The sequence below is a fragment of the Tamandua tetradactyla genome, chromosome 15 (genome assembly GCF_023851605.1).
Source record: "Tamandua tetradactyla isolate mTamTet1 chromosome 15, mTamTet1.pri, whole genome shotgun sequence".
Lineage (NCBI taxonomy): Eukaryota > Metazoa > Chordata > Mammalia > Pilosa > Myrmecophagidae > Tamandua > Tamandua tetradactyla.
Genome location: NC_135341.1, coordinates 65317763 through 65340985, shown reverse-complemented (window position 1 = coordinate 65340985; position 23223 = coordinate 65317763). Strand labels below are relative to the sequence as shown.

The window sequence follows — 23223 nt, the reverse complement described above, 5'->3', positions numbered from 1 at the left end:
ATATAGCCATATCCTTTTAAAGTTTCAGCACTCTCATGCTCCATACTAGTCAGTTCTTCCCTACTGGACATAGTTCAGTCAGGAATTTGTGAGAAACTCCAAATTTCAGAAAAAAAAATTCTAGCAGATGTCTGAATAATTATCATCTCATTTTGCTCCTATTTCTTATTTCTTTAACACTTTTGAAATTTCTTCCCTAAGACCTCATTCAAATCCTTCATTTTTTTTTTCTGGGTATCTATACTAAACTCCCACATGCTATTATTCTAGGAGCATAGAAACTTACCAGATGGACCAGTGGGTAATTGAAAGGAGATATGGACAAGCAGGAGTTACATTAGGAAAACTGACCCTAATATAAAATAATATTTACAATATGACATAAAAAAGAGGGTGACCAATCGTCTTGGTTTACCTGGGACTAAACGTATCCTCAGAACATGGGACTTCCACTGCTAACAATGGGGAAAGTCCCAGGCAAATCAAGATATCCCTCTAAAATAGTAAACACAGATTGCACCTACCCTGAAAAAAATCACTAAAAGTTTCTTATTTCCTGGGTTTCAAATTGAATTATATTCTTTTATGATTTTTCATTAAAACTATTACAGTAAACATCATGCACGCCCCAACTAAATGATAAGAGAGGAGAATCTCTGCCACTTTAAATTTCCCTAGTCATCTACTTCCTCTCCCTCTACAGCTCTGTGAGATGTTGATAATTAGAACTGCCCACCCTAAAAAATTTTATCAATCTTTTTAAAAAGGTACCAACCTAGTCAAGCCATTTTGAAATAAACATTCACCTGGAATGATGCAACAATCTTACATCAGGACTTCTCAATATACCTCTGATGAGGGACCACTGCTTTTTGTTTTTGTTTTGTTTTGTGTCTAATTTTTAATCCATTCCAAATTGCTACTTTGTTACATATAACAAAAATAAATTAATAAGAAAATGACCATGTGCTCAGGTCTTGCAACAAAGTCAAAGAGCTATAAAAATTTCTAAATGCTCTCCATTTCTGTACTTATTTCATCATGGACTAGTAACCCAGTATCAATCTATGGACCACATTTTGAGTGACACTGTTCTCATTGATATCCTATCACTTCCACTCTTTCCCCCATGTTTTCTTTCCCCCATTAAACAGATTCATCTACCAAAAGCATCTAGAATGATATTTAAAAAAAAAAAAAACATTTTGAAATATTTCCAAACAGTTACAAAAGCAATACAATGTACCGAGTTGGAAATAATATGTACCCCAGAAAAGCCATGTTTTAATTCTGATCCAGTCTTACAGGGGAAGCTGTTTCTTTTAATCCTGACTCAATATTGTAGTGTGGAAACATTTGATTAAATTATCCCCACACAGATGTGGCATGCCCAATTATGGATGTGGCCTTTTGATTAATTGGAGATGTGACTCTACCCATTCAAAGTGGGTCTTAATTAGTTTCCTAGAGTCTAAAAGAGGAAACATTCTGGAGAAATTTCAGAGCTAACACAGATGCAGACTCTTGGAGAACAGTCACTTCAGAGACAGAGCTTACCCACAGAGAGAGCAGATGTCTGGACATGGGCAGAGCCCAACAGACATTGCCATGTGCCTTCCCGTGAGATGCTGAGCAAGACCAAACCCTGAGCTATGTCCCAAAAGGACTGAGTGAAGGCTCACAGATGCCTAGAGAGGAAAACACTGGTGTCAGAAGCTGGAAGCTATGGAACCAGGAACAAGGACCAGCAGATGCCAGCCATGCACCTTCCCAATTGACAGAAGTGTTCTGGATGGCATCAGCCTTTCTTGAATTAAGGTATCTTTCAAAGATGCCTTAGTTTGGACATTTTTATAGGTTTATAACTGTAAACTTGCAACTTACTTTAAAGCAACTTTAAAAATTCCCTTTTTAAAAGCTGTTCCATTTCTGGTGTATTGCATTCTGACAGTTTAACAAACTAATACAAACCCCATAGAGAGAACTCCAACATATCCCTATTTCTCCAGATACCCAGATTCACCAACGTTAATATTTTGCCACATTTGCCATATCATTATCAGCATTAATCTATCTCCCTATCGGTCTGATTCTGTCTATTTATGAATTCATTTTCTGAGCACTTGAGTATAAGTTGTGTACATCATGTCCCTTGAACACTTAACGCTGACATGTACAATTCCTAAGAACAAGGATATTCCCTTACATACTACATTAAGTGCAGTTTTCCTTTTCAAGTAACATCGTAACATTTATACAAAGTTTTCTGTCTATACTCCAATTTCTTCATATGTCCCAATGCTGTCTCTTTGAGCCTTTCCTCCTCTCATGTTAAATCCTATCCAGGATCATGTATTATATTTAATTGTCATTTTCTCTTTAGTTGCTCTTTTCTTCTTCAATTGTAGGAACATTAACCTTCCCATTTCAACCACTCCCAAGCATAACAGTCAATGGGACTAATCACAGTCATCATGCTGCAGTACCCTCACTGTCTTTTGTACCTAAAACTTTCCATTTTGCTAAACAGAAACTCTACACATATTATGCATTGATTCCCCATTCCCCTGCACCCCTACCTCTGGCAACCTATACTCTAATTCTGTCTCTATGAGCTTGCTTAAATGTAACATCCCGAATCTATTTGCTTAAATACCAACTTACAAAAGCTATGTTCCCACATCCTCTGTCCCCCCAACTTTATGTACTTTTTATCACAAATTGTATTTTTATACATTATGAGTCAAAAACCACTGAAATATCATTACATTATATGCAATTGCCTTTTGGATCCTTTGGAAGTAAAGAGTGGGGTTACAAATAAAAATATATAATAATACTGGCATTTATATTTACCCCTGTCATTGCCCTCACTAGAGATCCTTATTTCTTCATGTGGCTTCAACCTAAGCTATTGTTCTTTCCTTGCAATCTGCAGAAGTCTATTTAACATCTTTTAGGGTCAGTCTAGTGGTAATGAGCTTCTACTTATCTGGGAATGTCTTAATCTATCCCTCATTTTTGGAAGAGAGTTTTGCTGGATATAAAATTAGTAGCAGGTAATGTTTTGCGTTCAGCACCTTAAATGTGTCAGCCCACTGTTTTCTTGCCTCCATGGTTTCCAAGGAGAAATCAGCATTTAATTTTACCAAGGCCCCCTTGTAATGGCACATTGCTTCTCTCTTGCAACTTTCAGAATTCTCTCTGTATCTTTGGCATTTGGCAGTTTGAGTATAATGCATTACATTATGGTTCTATTTGAGTTTACACTGAAGTTCGCTAAGCATCTTAGATGTGTACCTTCATGTCTTTAATTAAATTTGGGAAGTTGTCAATCATTATATCATTGAATATTCTCTCCTCTCTTTTATCTCTTTCTTCTCTTTCTGGGATTCCCACAAGGCATATACAGGTGCACCTGATAGTTTTCCACAGTTTTCTCAGGCTCTGTTCACTTTTCTTCATTTGCTCTTCTTTCTGCTTCTCAGTCTAAATGACTTCAATTGTCTTATCTTTAAGTTCACTGACTCTTATGCCAATTCCAATTTGCTGTTGAATTCCTCAAGGGATTTTAAATTTCTTTTACTGTGGTCTTCATTTCTGTTTTGTTCCTTTTCATGTTTTCCATCTCTCTATCGGTATTCTATTTTTCTCTATCATGTTTTTTATTTCCTTTTGTTCTTTGTCCAGTTTACCCTTTAGCTATTTGAGCATATTTAGGATCATTTTTTAAAGATTTTGTCTGGTACGTCCCAGGTCGGACCCTCCTTATTAATAGTTTCTAATGCTTTAATCTTCTTCTTTGTCTGGGCCGTGACTTCCTGTTTCTTTGTGTGTTTTGTAACCCTTTGTTGAAAGCTAGACATTTTTATACCTTAATGTGTTATCACTGGAATTTGGACTCTGAGGAGGAATCTATTCCTTAATCTTGTATCCAGCTAGGGTTATGAGAGAGCTTTCCAGGAGCTAGCCAAAATGAGGAGAAGGAGGAGGAAGAGGAGGGCCTAAAAGAAAACACATTCTGAGTCTTTGCAGAGTGATCTGGGCAAGCACTTTCCTTCAGGGTTTCTAAATACAATGAGCTGCAAGAATAGTTTCAGGCCAAATCATAGGGGTTTCCCTGTACCTTTCTGCTCCTGCACCTTGTCTTGGGCATGTGCTTGTGGTCGTAGGAATTCCCCTGTTTTCAGAGATAGGAACATCCCTTCTTCTCTAGGAAACAGTTTCCACATGTTCCTGGGCATTGCACTATATATCCAACAGCCAGCAGTCCCTTGTCCCAGGCAACCATTTGACTGCTGTCCCACAGTATTCTGCAGGAGAGCTCTGTAGCTGCCTTCATTACTCCCAGCAAGTTCTAGGAGAGTAATTCCCTCAGTCCACCACCAGTCAGGCTGGGCCAGACATACATGCTTCCAGTGTGTGCACAAGGGCTACGATGCCCTCTCTGGAACCAGGGCTGGGGGTCTTCAATGGGAAAGTGGACCAGCTCCCCACCAAGTCAGTGAGGGGAGGGGCAGAACCAATCAAGGTACCAGGAAATTCTATTGCTATTAGGTAGCCTTTTCTTGATTCAGCACTCATCCTGATACATCTCTTAACTTTTCTGGAGCTTTCAGAAAGATGTTTCTGCCAGTTCTTTCTGGTTGTTCAAAGCTTCTGTTGGGGGATGAAGCCCTGCAGCAGTTTACTCCCCAAATTCATCCCATCTTGGTGGGGTAGGGCCAAGAGCAACCATATAAAATGTAAAATGGATTGTGCCAGCCATCTTCCCTTAAAATAACTGAAGGATAAAAAGAAATAAATAAAAATAAAATTTAAAAAATAACTGAAGGAGAGTGGCGTGTTAAGAACATGGACTTTGGATGGAACCAAACTGCCCAGGTTTAAACATTCCACCACTTACTAGAGTTGTGTGACCCTGGACAACTTCCTTAATTTCTTTGTGCCCTATTTACTCATTTAAAAGTGGAGATAATAATAGTAACTACTTCATAGTATTGCTGTGAGAATTATATGAGTAAATTTTTACAAAGTGCTCAGAATAATGTCTTAGGCATTTTAAGTTGTTTATACTGCTTCTATTATTATTATTTATTATTATGGCCTACAAAATCCTACCTTTATAAATACTATGTATCATTGTCATTATTTCATTATTCTTATTAATATGGCCTACAATCCCTCGCCATCTCTCCAGCCTTATCTGAACTACCACAAGCCAGCCTACACCAGACAATTATATAGTGATACATTAACAATTTTATATAGATCATTTATGGTACAGTGGATCATTATTCAGAAAATATTCACTTCCTTCTTTCCACCTCCATGCTGACCCCTTTGCACTTGGCCATGACTTTGTATTCGGCATGTGATTTGCTTTTGTCAATGGGATGTTAGCAAACATGATCTCGGCAGAGGATAGTGCACTTGGGCTATGCTCTTGAGTTTCTGCATGGCCATGAAAAGAACAAGCTCTGAGAAGCCCAATAGCCCCAGAAGATCGAGAACCATAGGGATTAGACTTGCAAACTTCAGGCAAACCCACTGAGATCAGCAGAATAACCCTTGTTGACCTCTTTGTCACTGAAATTTTGTGATTCTTTCTTAAACCACCAAAGCGAACTGTACACATAATCCAACCTTTATTTATTTTTCTTTTTTTAAAGTTCTGATTTATGAGAATTCTGTCCCATATCATTGTCAGGGAAGCTCTCCTCCTATACACTGTGGTGTGTTTTGAAAAAGTAGCATGCTGGAACAACCACACTCTATATATATGGCTCCTAATCTAGCCCATGATTTCAGAACTCGGGGAAGCTACTGATATCTTGCTTTCATGTTTGGCCATTCTAAATGCCCAGTTTTTTAAAAAGTAACATAATATAAGAGGGTTAATATAACATAATATAATGTATAATTATATATGTTCGCAGAGGCCAAGGGCTCTCATCAAGCCAGTGCTTGCTTAACCAAATAAGTGGATGCCATAATCCAGCCAAATTGACAAATGAACTTAACTATCACATTCTCCATGCCATAGACCACTCATTCATAAGCAAAAAAAGAGAAGGAATTGAAGCTATCACTTGTACTCCTTTCCTCTTACACAATTTACAGTAGACGCTAAATAATCCCGGAGAGCTTAGATCAAAACTAAAATTAATTCACACACATGCCAGCAATATACCTTTGAAGCAATATTCAAGCATTTATTTTATATTTGTCTCTTAAAATTTTTTTAGTAAGTATGGGTTCTGGATCCTATCACAGAACTGTGGCACATTTTGGACTTTCTTTCCTAACATGGATATAGTAAATCGGTTTTGGTTAAAGTTTCCTAGGTTCTTGCAGACTTTATCCTCTGGATATATGTAAATTTGGGTCTAGACTATTACGTGCATGTTAATTAGCCAGTTCACATATTTTATGAACATTGTTAATATCAAGTTGTTGCTACAATGGATTTTGCTTACTCTAAAAGCACAGGCTATCACTTCAAATTTTATTCCCATGTGTCAAATACACAACCATGTGAGAAAACATTTTGAAGTCTGAACTGAGATAGAAGTTAAAGATGAAATAGGCCAATCTGGACCTTGTTTATTTTTCTAACCAGGAAATATCCTGTTCCCTTATCTCTTGCTTTTTACATCATGAAATAATGGCATTTCACCTAGGACTTGCCTTTGGGGGAAAAAGAGCTGGGCTATTTGAGGTTAATACTCCTCACTTATATAATTCATTGACCTATAAAAATGAATGCTACAATGGTTTTTTAATCTAGACTTCAGAGGGTTTTTTTTTTCAGTTTGGCTTTTGGCCATGACTAAGGTTCATTGGATATATATTTGCTTTGTAAAATATACAAAAATTCCTGCATGAAGGTCATCACCAGGCTAGTGGCATAACAACTACATTGCAATGTGTTCAATGGTCAGCTAAAAGACTGAACTCAATTTACCTTCCCTCTAAATGTGACAATTCTGCTCCTCCAATCTTGCTAAAACTAAAGCAGGTGAGGAGCAGAGGCTTGACTCAAAAATTCATTAGAAAAAGCACATTAAATCTAGAAGCCACTGGTAACTTAGCATGGAAAGTTACAAAAAAAAAAAAAAAAACTCACAAAACTCTGGGGATCGAAACATCACAGCCCGTTTAGTCTGGTAAACAACCAGATTAATTCTGCAGATCAGCTTCCATTGCAAGTAAGTTTCCAGAAATTTGTATGCCTGGAATTAGTCAAGAAGGCAGAGTTAGAGAGTAATGGTTTACAGAAAGTCTGCACTAAGTCTTCCATAAAACACTGAAAAGCATATATCATCCATCTCGCCTCCTCCAAGCATAATTTAGAGACATATAAGGAAATTATGGGAGAGTGATAAAGCTAGAAATGAAATTTACATATTTTTAAGAATGAATTCTGTCAAATTTCAAAAAATGCTCATTGTGGAAGTCTCTTCTCCACAAATAAAACACATAAGGTCGAAACGGCTAATTTAAGATATATGTGGCAAGACTTTCCAGCATGAAGTGTAAAATCATCAGTCAAACTGAAAGCTGTAATGATTATTCAGAACAATTCTTACCAAAAACATATTTTTATAAAGGAGATTCATCCTTAGGAAAGTAGTCCTTATATCTGGTGAATGAACTATGTGGATTGAAAATTCTAAAATGCATGCTTTGTCAAGCGTAAAATGCGGAAGAAAAGGTGTTCTGAGAAGAGGAGAACACTGAGCGAGGTTTTGCGTGGCTGAGTTGTATACCTTTGGTTCTGCCATTCACTGGGTCTTGGGCAAATCAAGAGCAACCTGCCTTCACATGTAAATCTACTGATCAGTAAGTGCTTTTATGCATATCACTGTGGTGGATTGCATTCTTGTCCAAAATACTTGCTGCCCCTCCCTTCAGGCAATTCCTTCCCCAGGGAGCATCCTTCTTCCTTCTTTGATGTGAGGCTTTGTTGTGACTTCTAAGCAGAAGTTTTAAGCACCAGTCTTTGCTTCACCATGATCTCTTTACTCCTCAGCCCCCAGTATCCTAGATAACAGCTGCTCCGTCAGCCTGGTCCCAAAGTGAAAATCGAGCAGAGTCGCAGCTGACTCACCATGAACCCACAGCGTAAGCAAATAAACCTTGGTTGTAAACCACTGAGATGTGGGGATGATTTACTGCTAAAGCATAACATCCTAAACTGACTGATTCAATCAGACTGATGGAATTTGAGCTTTAAGCGAGTTTCCCAGAAGTTATGTTGCGTATGCTTAAGGTCACCCAGTTAAGTAAGCCTGTATCCCTTTCCCCTCTCAGGACTGTCTGCGATTTACATTTTGGGCCTTCATTTTCCCACCTCCAGATTGAAAGAGTTGGAACAAATAACCTCTAAAATTCCTTCCAAATCTATCATTCTATGTTCATCTGATTTCTCCTTTCACAGACTGTTGAGCTTTGTGAGGGCTGCTTGGGTGATATGTGCTACTGTGAGTAGTTACAGTAGATTTATTCCCTTGGATGATATCCAAAATATTTGCATGTTATAAAAGTTCCACAACTATTACAGCAAAGTTCTAGGGCATATGGATTTGTACGCCTTGATACCTTACTAAGTAAATATGTTATTTAGTTTTAAATATTTGCATATCCCCTTTTCAATTAAATTTCAAGTTTCTTTGTAAGAAAGGAAGTTGTTTCTTTTACCTACTCCTTACCATGCCTCAGCATATTTTACTAGGCATTTAATGAACTTGTCCTTGACCGATCTTTTTTTTTAATTCAAACATTATGGAAAGCAGACCTGCCAAAAGGGTAACCTTCATTGTAAATATTTTAGAGATGGCATCAAATTCTATAATACTCCTGTCATTGAGAAGTGGGCCCTAATGCCCCTCTCTTTGAGTCTGGGCTGGCCTTAGTGACTCACTCATAACGAAGAGAATACGACAGAAGTGATATGCATGTCTTGGGAGGATAGGTCAGAAAAAAACAGGCAGTTTCCACCTTGTTCATTGGGACACTCATTGTTGGAGCCCTGAGATGCCCTGTAAAAAGTGCAACCATCCTAAGGGCGCCATGCTAGAAGGAAGCTCAAGCCACCTGAAGAGGCCACATGGTAGGCACTCCAATAGACAGTGCTAGCAGAGCTGCATGTGAGTGAGGAAGCCTTCAGATGATTCCAGGCCCCAGACGCTGCTAATGTCATCCCAGTCGTTTTGAGTCTAGCAGAGGCCCCAGACCTTATGGAGTAAAGAGCAGTAATCCCTGCTCTACCCTATATAAATCCCTAACCCATAAAATCCACTGAGCACAATAAAAAGGTCGCTATTTAATGTCACTATTGTTGGGGATGGTTTGCTATGCAGCACTAGATAACTAGAACATACAATATCTCTAAAAAGTCCGTCTGAGCCGTGGCATCTACCTAGACAAGGGTCACACAAAGAAGTGTACGCCACTGCACGTTTTCCTGCTTTGTTTATTTTTATTAGGGAGTAGCAACCCAGTGGTGTAAACACCTCTCCAGCGAGAGCAATCTGGAAGACAGGAGTATTAAAACATCAGGCAAAGACACGATCGAATTATTATCAAGCAATTGCAACATAAAAAGAGTAGGCACTGATAGAATCTCAGAGCCTATTACTTTACCGTGCAATTGCAACATAACAAAAACACCAGTCAGAGATGCAATCACAGAGACAAGTGGAATCGATACCGACTGTAAAATACATTATGGGCCATTTTAAAATAAATATGTAAAATGTGTTTTAAATTGATTCTAGCTCAGCATGGAGCAAACCACTGTAACAATTTTTACACACATAGCCCAGAGAAAAGAACAGGGAGTGCCAACTTCCTTTTCTTCCATTTAAACTCCTTGCTTTACTTTGTAACATGTTGTCCTTTATACTCAACAACAGAATACACATTATGGGTCTCAAAAGCTCTGCTTTGGGAGAGAAAAACCAACATGTTCAAACCATAATAGCCAGAGAGGTAAAAATAAAGCCAAGTACTCTTTTATCCTGGTTCCATTTCCTAAGAAATCTGCACTGAGGGAACAATGAAAAGTGTTAGATTTCTTTTTTGTTGTTGTTTTGTTTAGGTTTGCTTGTATTATATTAGTTATGTGCACTTAACATAGACAATCTTTTCTGTGTTATTATAGGCATCATGGGGATAAAAATACATACGGCAGAGTCTTGCCCTCCAAGCATTTACATGCTAGCAATAAAAAAAAAGATGTGTCTAAAGGTAACTATTGTACAAAGTAGAAAGTACCAATAGCAGAAAATAATAACTTTTCGCCAAGCCTATATCGAAAAGGTTTGTTTGGATGTTAATTATTCCTAATCATATCCTTGATGTTTTACATCCATGACCACAAATGCACCCCCTGCTTTCATACTTCCCTCCCACGATGGAAGCCTCCCTCAATGAAAGACACTTTAATCACAGGTTTTTAAAATTCCTCACCATGCTTTCAGGTGCCATGCTTGCTAGCGGTGCTCCATAAGTGTTTATGGAATTAGCAAATACAATCTGTGCAATGCAAGGCCCACCACTAGAAAGGAGCAGCCCAAGAGAAGTTGGGTTTTCAGGTCCTAGGCTCTCCTTGCCCACTGCTGTGGTGTCCATTGCAATTTCTCTCCTCTTCTCACCTTTGAGCGCTGCTCTGAGGAGCGAATAAGTACAAATATGGGTTCAGTAGAATTTGAAATGTCACCTCAAGGATTTTCTATTTTAAACTTTATCATGAATTGTGCCTTCAAAGGTTTGATCCTCTGGGCAAGAAAACAGTCCACCTACTTCACCTACAAATGACAAGAATCCTGCCTACATCATCCTCCTTCCAGCTAGAAAGCTACTATGACCCTACAGGCCCAGAGCCAAGGTCCTGTCAGCTTTCCAAGGGCGTTGGAAAAGGTTTGTGATCTGAAGCAAGATTTATTGACTCTAAAATATGAAAAGAAGTCTGAAAAACTGAAGTGAAAAAAAAGGTTTCTTAAATGCCTTCAAAATATGTTGTATCACTTAGATCACTTTCCTCAACTCTCAGAACACAGAAATAATATTTAATGTGGACTATAGATACCTTTAAATATATTTGACAGTGTATGAACTGTTAGGATGTAGTGGAAACTGGTATTTGCTTCCCCAGGCTTCATTTCCCCTGTCTTTTCCTGACAAGTCTCTACTTTTGTTTGAAATCTACCCTTAGCAAAGCAGCCCTCTGCCTCAGGGGGACCTGACCTGTCTCCGGCTTGAGGAACAGAACTTTTTAGTCTAATGGTGATAGCATCTCCTTTGCCAATGATTGGTTCAGAAATGGGTATAAAACTGATTTCTGATCAAGAAGATATGAAAGGAATTCTACTGGGGGGAGAAGAGTTATAGAGGAAGTTTCTTCTCTTCTATAAGAGATGCAACCCGTTACCTGTGAAGTCTGTTCCATGAACATACCTGGAGCTACCTCCGCCATTTCACTGAAGCCTGAAGAAAAACCAGCACTGATGATGGCAGAACAGAGAGATGGAAAGAACCTGGGTCATTGGTAACATTATTAAGCTGTTAAATTAACCTGCCCTGAAACCATCCTACCTCTGAACTTCCTGTTTTCATCAGATAAAAATGTCCTCTCTGTTTAATCCAACTTCATTCAGGGTATCCCCTCGCTGCTTTCCAGGGATACTGTACTTCTAACCAAGGAGAAGGCATTCCCTTTCTTCCTACATCATCTCTTTCAGCCACGTTCAGCTCAGAGAACTGCAAAATGCCTCTCCTACCACTAACTATAAGCCTCTCAGCACAAGGATCACGACACACTGTTTCCAAACCAGTTAGTGGTACCCAGTTGAAGGAAAGATAGTCCTGATATTGATGCTTCACGTTCATCCATGACAATGGCGAGGCTCAATAGGCTGTTGTCTATTGGATATGGTCTGAGGTTCACTGGGAAGTCTCATGGGCAAAAATGTCTCCATTAGATTTCTAGCATTAAAGCAAGACAGGGCAACACACTAATCAAGATATCAGTTCCTCCTACTTAAGTCATAATCTGTGAGTCATTCTGGACTTTTGCCTCCAGAACTGTGTGGTAATAAATGGGTGTTGTCCTCAGCCACTAAGTTTATAATAATTTGTTACACAGCATTAGAAAACAAACACTGTAATAGAAGTCATATAAAAATTTTAAGTATACAAAACTGATTATATATACTGGGGTCCAGCAAACTACAACCGACGAGCCAAATCCAGCCCATGCATTCCATGTACTATTTATATGTGGCCCACAAGCTAAGAATTTTTAAAATATTTTTAAGGTTGCAAACATTACAAAAGAAGGGGGAGAAGGAAGAGGAAGAGGAGGCTGAGGAAAAGAGGGAGAAGAAAGAAGAGAAGGAGACAGTGGAGGAAGAGGAGAAGCAGAAGAAGGAAGAGGTAGAGGTGATGGTTTTAGGGAGGAAGGGAGGAGGAAGAGACAGAGCTCATATGTGGCCCATAAGCCTCAAATATTTACGATCTGGCCCTTTACAGAAAAAGTTTGCTAACCCTTGCTACATACTACTCATCATACCTTTATGCAAAGGTAGGAATATAAAGGATAGAGTTCATTATACACCCTGTGCTGGATGTCTTACGAGTGTCTCCCTTCTGGGTATACTTCTAACCTTCTCCTTGCCCCGGGAGGCATGGGAGGCCCACAGGAGGTGACTTCTGCTCCTGGTTGGGTGTGGCCGATAAGGGACCCGACAGGAGGCCAGCGAGGAGAAGAATGAATTGGGATATTTATCTCCCAGTTTCCTCTCCACCAGGCTGCCTCAGGCAGGTTGTGTCCCTCAACCAAAGGACACAGCTCCTGTCAAGGCCACCCTCTCCAAACAGCTCTCCTCTTTGAAATCTGTTATCTTCCCTTCACGCTCCCTGCACCCCTTTAGGCCCAGGGGTGTTAACATCCTGATACCCACTGTGATTTCTACGTTCTGTCCACATCTGAGTAAGGGCCTGCTTAACCCCGACTGAAAGCCCCACCAAATTAATGATAAGGTTACCTATGGAATGAGGGAGGGAAAAGGAGCAAGGGGTGGGAAACAGAAAACATCAACTTGATCTGTCATGTCTTTCTCTCATTTATAGAACTTGAAGCAAATATGACAAACTTATAATAAAGGCTGATTGTGGGTGGAAAAAACATAGACACATTCTTATATTTTTCCCATATTTATACTTTTTTTAATCTCTCAAAATAAAAAGTCTTAGGGGTGCACAGGTAGTTCAGCAGTAGAATGGTCGCCTGCCATGCAGAGACATGGGTTCAATTCCCAGCCGCGCACTTCCCAAAAAAAAAAAAAAAAAAATTTCAACAATGGTGCTGAAATAATAGGAGAGTCACATGGAAAAAGAATGAAACGTGACCCCCACCATACAGCATACAAAAAAAAAAAACCTACAAAAAATAAGAAATAAAAAGACTTTACTGGTTATACGGATTGATTATTGCTTAGTAACACTGTCAAAATCATCTGTCTGAGTCCAAATCATATAGTCTGTCCAACTGCCCTCGACTTGCTGATTGACAGGTATAACCCGACAGTTACTTCCTAATTACACCTTTCAGTATCAAAATCCCAACTGCCTGTTCTATCATCACAACCCAAGGCAGAAAGTCACAAAAGAGATGCAAACTAGCTGCACAACACTCAGCAGTCTTCCCTGATGTGCAGTTTCAGCAGCTCCCCTTCTCCCCTAGACCTCCTCAACAGTTCTCAGTGCTGCTTTGAGAATGAAGTAATAAGCCTTCACTGCCAGTACTTATAAAATGTTCTGGCTTTATGGAATGGCAACTCCCTCTATTTTGGGCACAAGTCCAGTTTAAACAAAAGAGTCTGGAAGCAGAGCAAAAAGACAGTTTTATAACCATTGCACTCAGGATGGTGGAAAAGAAAATTTAGGTTCACAGTGGAAAAAGCTCATCTAGAGAGCAAGTACGAAAAGAAAAATAGGACTACTAGTTTGGATCTGTCTAAATGAAGCTATGCACATGAGATTCTTAGATTAATCACAAAAGCTTTACACATATTAGAACACAGACCCCCACACAAACACCCACAAAGGATATGTCATCATTCCACCCAGTATTATAAGATACCTGTTCATCACTTCCCAGTCATAATTTACCTCGAATAATCTACCCTCCTTATCTGCATTCTGACTTTTAGGTAAGTGACTTTTGTGAGTTATGGATGTTCTTTGATTTTATGTGTTCTTCATTTTTTACCAGCTGTGACAAGATTTTTAATCTTTAAACAAGAAAAACCAAGCCCTTGCAAGAACAACCTGTCAGGAATACTTACAGCCTTGTAGTTAACTCTCTCTCGAGTGTGATTTAATCAGCAAGGTGCTGCTGACGATGGGTAATAGAACATAGTAAAAGCTACAGGTTAACACCTCTGAGGGTACCAGAGGAGACACCGTAGCGGGTACAGCAGAAATGAGAAAGATTACTGTTCAACATTTATTCATCTTAGGCAGTATGCTAACCTCTAAAGAACACAGCATAGATAGAGGCTGATTAGCTATAAAGTTCCATTCTTTCCTTAACAAAATACAGAAAAGACTTTTATGACACTATCTCTATATAAAAACATGAACTAGAATACTAACTGCCAAAACACAATCCACAGGACTTTTACATGGGCAGGCACTGGGAATCAAACCCGGGTCCTTGGGCACGCCAGGCAAGCGTTCTTGCCTGCTGAGTTACCGTGGCCCACCCTATAGCCTGCTTTTATTCGTAGCATAATCTTGGGTATTAGACCAGGAGTCAGTAAACTACAGCTCATGGGAACACCACTTACTTTTGTGAATAAAGTTCCGCTGGAACACAGCAAATCCGTTTGTTTACAGATCGTCTATGAATGTCTTCGCACTCCAACGACGCAACTAAGTACGTGCTACAGAGATTGTAAGGCCCACAAAGCCAGAAGTATTTACTATCTGGCCCTTTACAGAAAAGTTTGCTGACCCTTCATCTAGTTTGACATGGAGAAAACAGGATTCAGATGTACAATGGTCTCAAAGTTGCTTATTAATGTGTGCATTCACAGTCACTCAAGATAAAAATTCAATTTAATTTCTTTATTCATAAAGCATGTATAAAATGCCTATTCTTTTGCACTGGAGAGAAATGTACATTCCACAGTGAAGGCTGATATCACTTCTTTATAACAAAGGCACTCTGCCCTGGTGGAACCATAGGTGAGTCTTTCAGGGCAAGCTAGTTTCCCTGGCTAAGTGTTTGGAAAAGTCCAGATAGATGGTTGAATGGAGAGTATATAAGATTATACAAGACTCCACTCTACATGGGATACTGGCCCACAGTTTAACTTCTAGAATGGCTCTAAATAAGATATGAAAACTATTTGTACCATTAAAGCATTTATTGATCTTATTTTTATTAACTCTTTAAAAAAACACAACTCTTGCAAGGTACAGGGAACTTCTACTTCCTGATTCTGTGGTTATAGTACATTTGAGCCACACAGTCAACACGTGATGAAGATCAAAAGTCATTTGTTTAGTCAGAGACCACAAATGACTTTCTTGATATGAAAGCAAATATTGTTCAAAAAGCTCTAGCCTGAAGGATTGCTCTTCAAGTCTTCTTTGAAGAACCACTTTTAGCCCACTAACAAATGTGGACATTGGAAAAATATTATTTCATCAGAATAGGCCTCTAAAGGTGTCTAAATCTCTCAGATGCATGGAGAGAATGTAAGGAGTCATTTTCCAGCACACGAGTAGTGCTCCAAATGGATGCTATATTTTGTTCTACACAAACTGGATTTTAAGACTTAATCTTACCTGCTTAACATCTAATGTCTGTTCTAGGTTTTTGGCAGCTAACATATGCTCCCTCACGGCAACTGCATAACAGTGTCATACAGTTTGAGGAGGAAGAACATCCAAACCTTTCAGGCCATCACTTCATAAACTATTTTAAAATTCAGACTGAACCAAATTGCTCTTTTCTGTTTACAAGCACCTTTTTATTTTTCAATTTTAAAGAACCATTCTATTTGATATCTTCTCACTGGTAACTCAATAAAAATACCTTTGTCACAAAGAACAATGAAGAAACCATTCAGGCTAATGAAGAGAACTAATCAGGGCTATTCTTAAGCAAAAGCAAGACTAGCACTAAATAGAGGGGTCAAGACTTGATTCTAGCCTTGGTTCTGCTGACTAACCAGATGAATGAATGACCTTAACAAATTCACTTTCTTCTCTGGGTTTTATTTTCCTCATCTATAAAAGCAGGTGATGTAAATCTTCCAACCTCATTTTTATGCATGACAGAATGCCAAAAAAAATCACAGAATACCGAACATAAATTTGATTCTTCCCTTCCCATTTGGAAGGAGTCATTAAGATGCTGCTGAGCCACAGAGAAAGAGCCTTTTTTGCAACACTTCATATAACCCTAGACATATCTCCATTGTTAGTTTCTGTCTATATCATTTAAATGAGTAAAAATAAAGAATGATTTTTAAGAAAAAATAATAATCATGACTACTTAAAATCTTATGAATCAACACACTGGCACAGTGCAGGAATAGCTTTAATTACCTAAAGCATGACTCCTTTTTTAACCTGTCCTTAAATAAGGATGTAAAATTATTGGAACGCTCAGATATTTCTGATGGAAGTGAAAAATGATCCTACTTTGGAAAGCTGTTTTGTAGTTTCTTATTAAAAAAACACACACACACCTATCCTATGATTCTGCCAGAATATGGCTATTGGAATTGCAAGCTTTTATACAAATATAAGACAAAAGGAAAACACATTATAGCCCTTCAAAATAAACATGCCTCCCATAAGAGCTCTGAAAAATTTTCTGGAAATAGCACTAAGTATCAAACTATGATAATGTTACAAAACTATATATTGAGATTCATTGAAAAAGAACACAGTAGGCAATCTTTTAGAACAATAATTAGGAAGAATTAAAGGTAAAGGTATGTAGAACACAGAGTTATAAACTAAATTTTTTAATATCAAGTTGGGAAACTTTGTGAAGATAACTTAAAACGTCCAACAATTTCTAATATCAGGAAGACCTATCCAAGCAAAAAGAAAACAATTAAGCAGACTATCTTTTCTTTTATATGATGAAAGACCCTCCAGGAGGTAAGGGGTCCCCAAGAGGAGCTGATGGTGTAAGAAGTAATTAAAAGCAGTGAAGCAAAAACTGCATACTTGGCTATTTTCTAGGACTTTTTTTTTTTTTACATCAGAGCATTGAAGAAAACAGTAATATCCTTGAGCAATAATAATTCCCTACTTCTCAGTGATCTCATGCAGAACGATAAACCTAGAAAGGGGGAAGCAGCAGTGAAAATGGGAAGATGCTTGACTATTTCTCTGACCAAGCCAATAACAGCAATGTGAGGTAAAAGACTCAGATAATGTCCAAATATTTTAAGACCAACTTACCAATTTTATGTGAAATAAACTCCAAATTCTTTGCCCAGGATATAAAACTAGACACAAACTGGCTTTAATTCACCTCTCTGGCCTCAACTTTGTGCAGCTCTTCTCTTAACCATTATGTTTCAGTTTGTTCCTAAAACTGTCTCCATTTGTTCCAGCTTCCAGGTGGTTGCATCAGCCCTACCCTCTACCTGGGATGCTCTTTCTCCTCATCACAGCATGACCTTGTACCTTTTTGCTCTCAGCTTCAAGGTCATCTCTGGTCTTTTCTGACCATCCAATCCATGTAAATTTTCTCTTCTCCCTTATTCCATGTGATATTTTTTTCATGTTCTTTATTTTCTCTCTATACCAATTGGAGATTAAACTCCACCAGAGCAAGTAACTTGTTTGTTTTGTGCCTGGTACATAGTAAGCACTCAAAAAATATTACCTGAATGAATGAATGAAATCCCCCCAAAATTAAAATGATAGATTTGCTATTTAAATTTTAATTGCTATACTTTTCCATCGCACTTCTAGAAACATAAACCCTGGAAAGGGGGCTAAACAAAGAAAGCAAGTCAGAGAATAAATTGTTTACACCCTTGCAAAGTAAAAAGAGCAAATCTTGATAATTAATGGTACTTTTTGATCACTTATTTATTCCTCAAATACTTGCTGAGCGCTCACTATATTATGCTGGTCACTCTTCCAGGCATGGACAGACAAATGCAGTTTTCAAGTTCATTGGCTACGGAGGTAGTTCACTGTCTGCTAAGTGACATCAATTGGGCCGGGTATGGAAAAAGAAGTCAGGGTAGCTGAGATGGGTAAAGGGCCAGAGCAGGACCCTTGATTGGCAATGAGACAAGCATAATAAAGACTCAGGAGGAGAAAAACGTGATGAGAATTTTCCAAACGAAATACCTTGTAATTGACTTCTGTCCAAAACCATGTCCATCTTCCATTAAACTGCAAAACCCAAGATATGTTAGGTGCGATTGGATTTCTTGTGGAAGCCAGCAAAGGAACCAAGTTCATGCAGAGCTTAGAGTCAGCCAAACAAAAGGACAGCTGCAGAGTATGCTAATAAATTGGAAATCATGACTATAAGTAACAAGAATTTTAATCCTACTATTCCAGGGCTGGCATCAAAGAAAAAAATAGCATAAATGTCCATCAAAGTATCATTGTTGTTCCCGATAAATTCAGAGGAATAAAGTAGAAGACATGCCTCACATGAGTACAGTGCTGCTTCAAAGAAGATGATCATGTGAATTAGCCTCAGATATGTACAGAGAGGAGAGAAGAAAAGTTGGGGAGCTCACATATGATGCTATTTTATCAGGTGCTGTCAGTAGTACAGTGGGGTTAACGATACAATGTAAAATAATATTTGATAAGCCATGTGTGCTGTTTAATTTTCATATAGCCAACACCTGAGCCTATCCTATGTCCTATTAAATAGAGGGGAAAAGGATTTTTCCAAAATTTTCACTTTATCTCAGGAGTATGAAAACCTAAAGCATGGGTTTAAAGGCAGAGTTCTCACCTGCGTTTGCTGGAGTCCCAGGTTTGATTCCCAGGGCCTGCCCATGCAAAAAAAAACCCTAAAGCTTACTGGGTGATCTTAAATAGTGAAAGCAGAAAGGCTGATAAAGAAAAGACCAGATCAAAATAAGAGAGGCAATATATAATGGCAATGATTTCCAACACATGTTCATTTAAAAATTGTGCTAATTGAAAGCTTTGCTTCTTCCTTGTGAAAGCAACTAGTAAATAGTTGATGACAGCAGAATCAAAAACCTACGAGGAAATTACAGATGTAACAGATACCTCCGGATGCATATAAGACTTCTAAATCTAAATTGAATCTTTATTTAGAAATCAATTTATGTGGGTAGACTCTTTGCCCAAGGGTATTTGTTTGTTTGCCATTTTATGAATGTTTCAATCCAGCAATTTTTTTCTTAGGGTTATAAATATGTTTGAAATAAATGAAATATGAGCTTTGTATAATAAAAATGTCTCTAATAGTATCTATTTATTTGCCCATCTAAATGTGCAGGCTTTATCTAAAATGTTATTTAGCTACCAAACTTTCTACTTTATGATATAAAATTTTCTATAAATAATCCATTTCCCCTTGTGGCTTCCAAAGGAAGTAAAACTGTGACTTTAATTTATCCCAGAGATTGTGAACTCAATCTGATTCCACTTCTAAATAAGGTAAAAGGTACTCAGATTTATTTAACCTCTATTACATGTATCATAATTTAACACAATTTATTTTATTTTTATTTATTGCTTTTTTGAGGGGGGATTCTGAACTGAACATTTATTACACAGAGGGCCTGGCACAATGAGGCTGGAGCGAGTGCAACATTGGTGATTGTTCTTGGCTGCCTCCTTTGCTTCAGCAATCAGTGGAGTAAGGTTGGAGAGGCATTTGGCAATCTTCAGGAACTGAGCTGTGGCAGTTCTTTAGCTGAACCTCTCTTCTCCACATCAATCTCAAGACAGCAGTTCAAAAATTCCCAGAAAATAGCTGACTGCTTCTCTGGGTTCTGAAGTTCTGGGGTCCCATTGGTGGCAGTGAGGTCCAAGACTCTCAAAAGGTTTTCATTGAGGTACAGGGGCCCCCTTCAAACATTTCAATGACCATGATGCCCAGGGACCAGATGTCAACCTTAGGCCCACAGGCCTTCCCTGTTACAGCCTCTAGTGTCCACCAGAATAGGGTTCCCACCATGGCACTCCATCTGCTCTGCTCTGGGGTGATTCAGGCACAGAATCCAAAATCAGTTAGCTTGACAGAGCCACCCATTCCCAATAGGATGTGGTCACTCTTGATGTCTCAGTGAGTGACCTGATTCGAATGTAGAAACTCCAGGACCTGCAGGCACTCAGGGCACATGGCTGCCACCTGGCCTTCATCCGTGCCGGTGTCTGTCACCACGTCTGTCAAGGAGCCTCCTGCCAAGTATTCCATGACAACCCCCAGCTCATCTCCCACGAGATAGTCGTCCAAGGAGTTCACAGTATTTGGGTTCTTGTTTTCCCTCATAACCATAATCTCATTAATAATCAGTTCTTCCTTCAGCTGCTGCTGAAGGTTCATCTGCCTAACGACCACCTCCTGTCTTGTGGCCACATATATTGCAGTGTATACGGGACCTGAAGTGCCTTATCCAATCTTCTCAAACCGTGTATATTTCTTCTTAGGACGACCCACACTCACTATGCTCCATAATTTCTCAAATCTCCTCATCAGATATTTTAGGCTTCTGCTTCTGTTTCTCAGCGTTCTGGATCAGAGAATCTGGCAGAGTGGTGTTATTCTCAGTACATGAAATGGGAGATGTAGCCACAAACTGGGGTTAGAGTAATAGGAAGTGGTTCAATCCCAGAACTTGTGTGCACAAATTTTGTGTGCTCTGGGCATGGAGCAATCACTGGAGGAACACAACATCATCATCTTTATCTTCTGAAACTGGTAGCACTGCAGGTGCCACATTCAAAATATTCAAAGAATAATAATCCTCAGCTGATTTACCTGTGAAGCTCATGTTGGAGGATTTCTTTCAGTTGTAAAATTCCAGCACCTCCAGAACAGCCTGGGGACTTTTCTTCTGCTCTGACTTAGGGATAGTTGGTGACTGAAGCAAATGGACCCACTGTTCTGGCATTCCCATGAACTCCCCTCTGACAGCATCAAAACCAACATGAATTGTGTGCTCAAATCTCTGGCCGTTCCTTCTCCTCTTTATTTGTTTTATCTCCGGATGAGATGAATTGGTAAAAATCAGTCCTCCTTCTACTTCTCCTGTGGGTTTGGAGGCAGAGGTTTGGAATCATGGTTTAGAGTTCCAGCATCTTTGCTGCCAGCTCCAATCATAGTGTTAGTGTTTCTCATTGGAGGGCCTCGGGTCTGTCTTGAATGTTCACACTACAGCTTCCACAAAGAAGAGTGAATGTGGATTTGATCTGGTTGATTTGGATAGCCAGGGAGTCCGCAGCAGCATTTTCACTCATTGGTGAAACAGGACATCAAGGGGGTTGCCACCATAGATCTGTGCCAGGCCAGTTGGTTTGGGGAAGGATTGCATACAATAGCAGGGAACATGGAGAACGGGGTACAAGTCTCAGCCAAAAAAAAAGTTGTTAATGGCTGGGATTTAGGGCAAGACTCCAGTCCCAGTAAATTTCAATGGAGAACCACATTCATACTAACAAGGGTAGGGTATACACAGGGACTTGAGTATTCACAAACTACACAATCTCTCAGTCTACTGGTAAAGATGGGCTCCTAACTCTAATCTCTGCATTGGTCAGCTTAAATCTCCCAATTCAGCAGGGCTATTCAATTTTGCCTCTTGGATTCCCTAAGCTGGTACAAGTAGACTTTGGAAAATAAAGTGAGAAAAACTCAACTATCTAAGGGAAAAAATATAATATGGAAATCACAGATGCAATAGCTACATCAAATAATAAGTTAATGATAAAATGATAAATATTTTTCACTAAAATTATTATAGATTTGAGGGGATGTGGTATTTATTAGCCCTTCACCCCCGATGTCAAGATTTAGAGGTTGCCTTCTAGCTCCCGTTTCTCCTGATCACAGAGTTTCATGTTTAAGGTACTCTTTTCCAGAAAAAAAAACTCCTGCTGTGCTTGAGAATTTCTTAATTACATTCTCAAGTTTCTGCCATCATGGCAGAATACTACAGAAAGTAATTAAGGAGCCATTAAAAAAGAATGAAAACCTTTTTTTCCCAAAAGCATTCAACAATGCAAAGTTGTAAACACAGACTTAAATGATCTCTCTCCCTTCAGATTTTGAGCACACAATTTATGTTAGCTTTGATGCTGTCAGAGGGGAGTTCATGGGAATGCCAGAACAGTGGGTCTATTTGCTTCAGACACCTACTAACCCCAAGTCAGAGCAGAAGAAAAGTCCTCAGGCTGTTCTGGAGGTGCTGGAATTTTACAACTGAAAGAAAACCTCCAACATGAACTTCGCAGGTAAATCAGCTGAGGATTATTATTCTTCGAACATTTTGAATGTGGCACCTGCAGTCCTACCAGTTTCAGAAGATAAAGATGATGATGTTACCCTCCTCCAGTTGCTCCATGCCCAGAGCACACAAAATTTGTGCACACAAGTTCTGGGATTGAACCACTTCCTATTACTCTAACCCCAGTTTGTGGCTACATCTCCCATTTCGCGTACTGAGAATACCACCACTCTGCCAGATTCTCTGGCCGCTCTTTCTCCTTTTTATTTGTTTTATCTCTGGGTGAGATGAATTGGTAAAATCAGTCCTTCTTTTACTTCTCCTGTGGGTTTGGAGGCAGAGGTTTGGAACCATGGTTTAGAGTTCCAGCATTTTTGCCGCCAGCTCCAATCACAGTACTGTTGTTTTTCACTGGAGGGCCTTAGGTCTATACTGAATGTTTAGGCCGTTTATTTGGCATCGGCATCACCAGCAGCAGCTACTGCCATGCTAGCTCTACTGGATTTGGCTCCTCCTGCTCCTGCAGCCCGGCGACACTGGGGACAACACAATTTATTTTAAAGAAGACTAGAAAACTCTCTCTGAACTTAACCAATTTCTTCTCATGAAGCCACATTTCCATATCCTGAAATGATTTGCTCCACATGTGTCTCACAAATTAAAATGCCACCTACCTCTTAGAAAGAAAATGTAGATAGTGAAAATAGAGCCCAGCGAAGTAAAG

The 23223-nt window shown here is 39.1% G+C and overlaps 1 pseudogene; it reads right to left on the bottom strand.

Annotated features, from left to right (window-relative positions):
* Positions 1-19937: 19937 nt before the first annotated feature.
* LOC143658022 (serine/threonine-protein kinase PAK 1 pseudogene) lies at positions 19938-22911 on the bottom strand (annotated as a pseudogene).
* Positions 22912-23223: the final 312 nt, after the last annotated feature.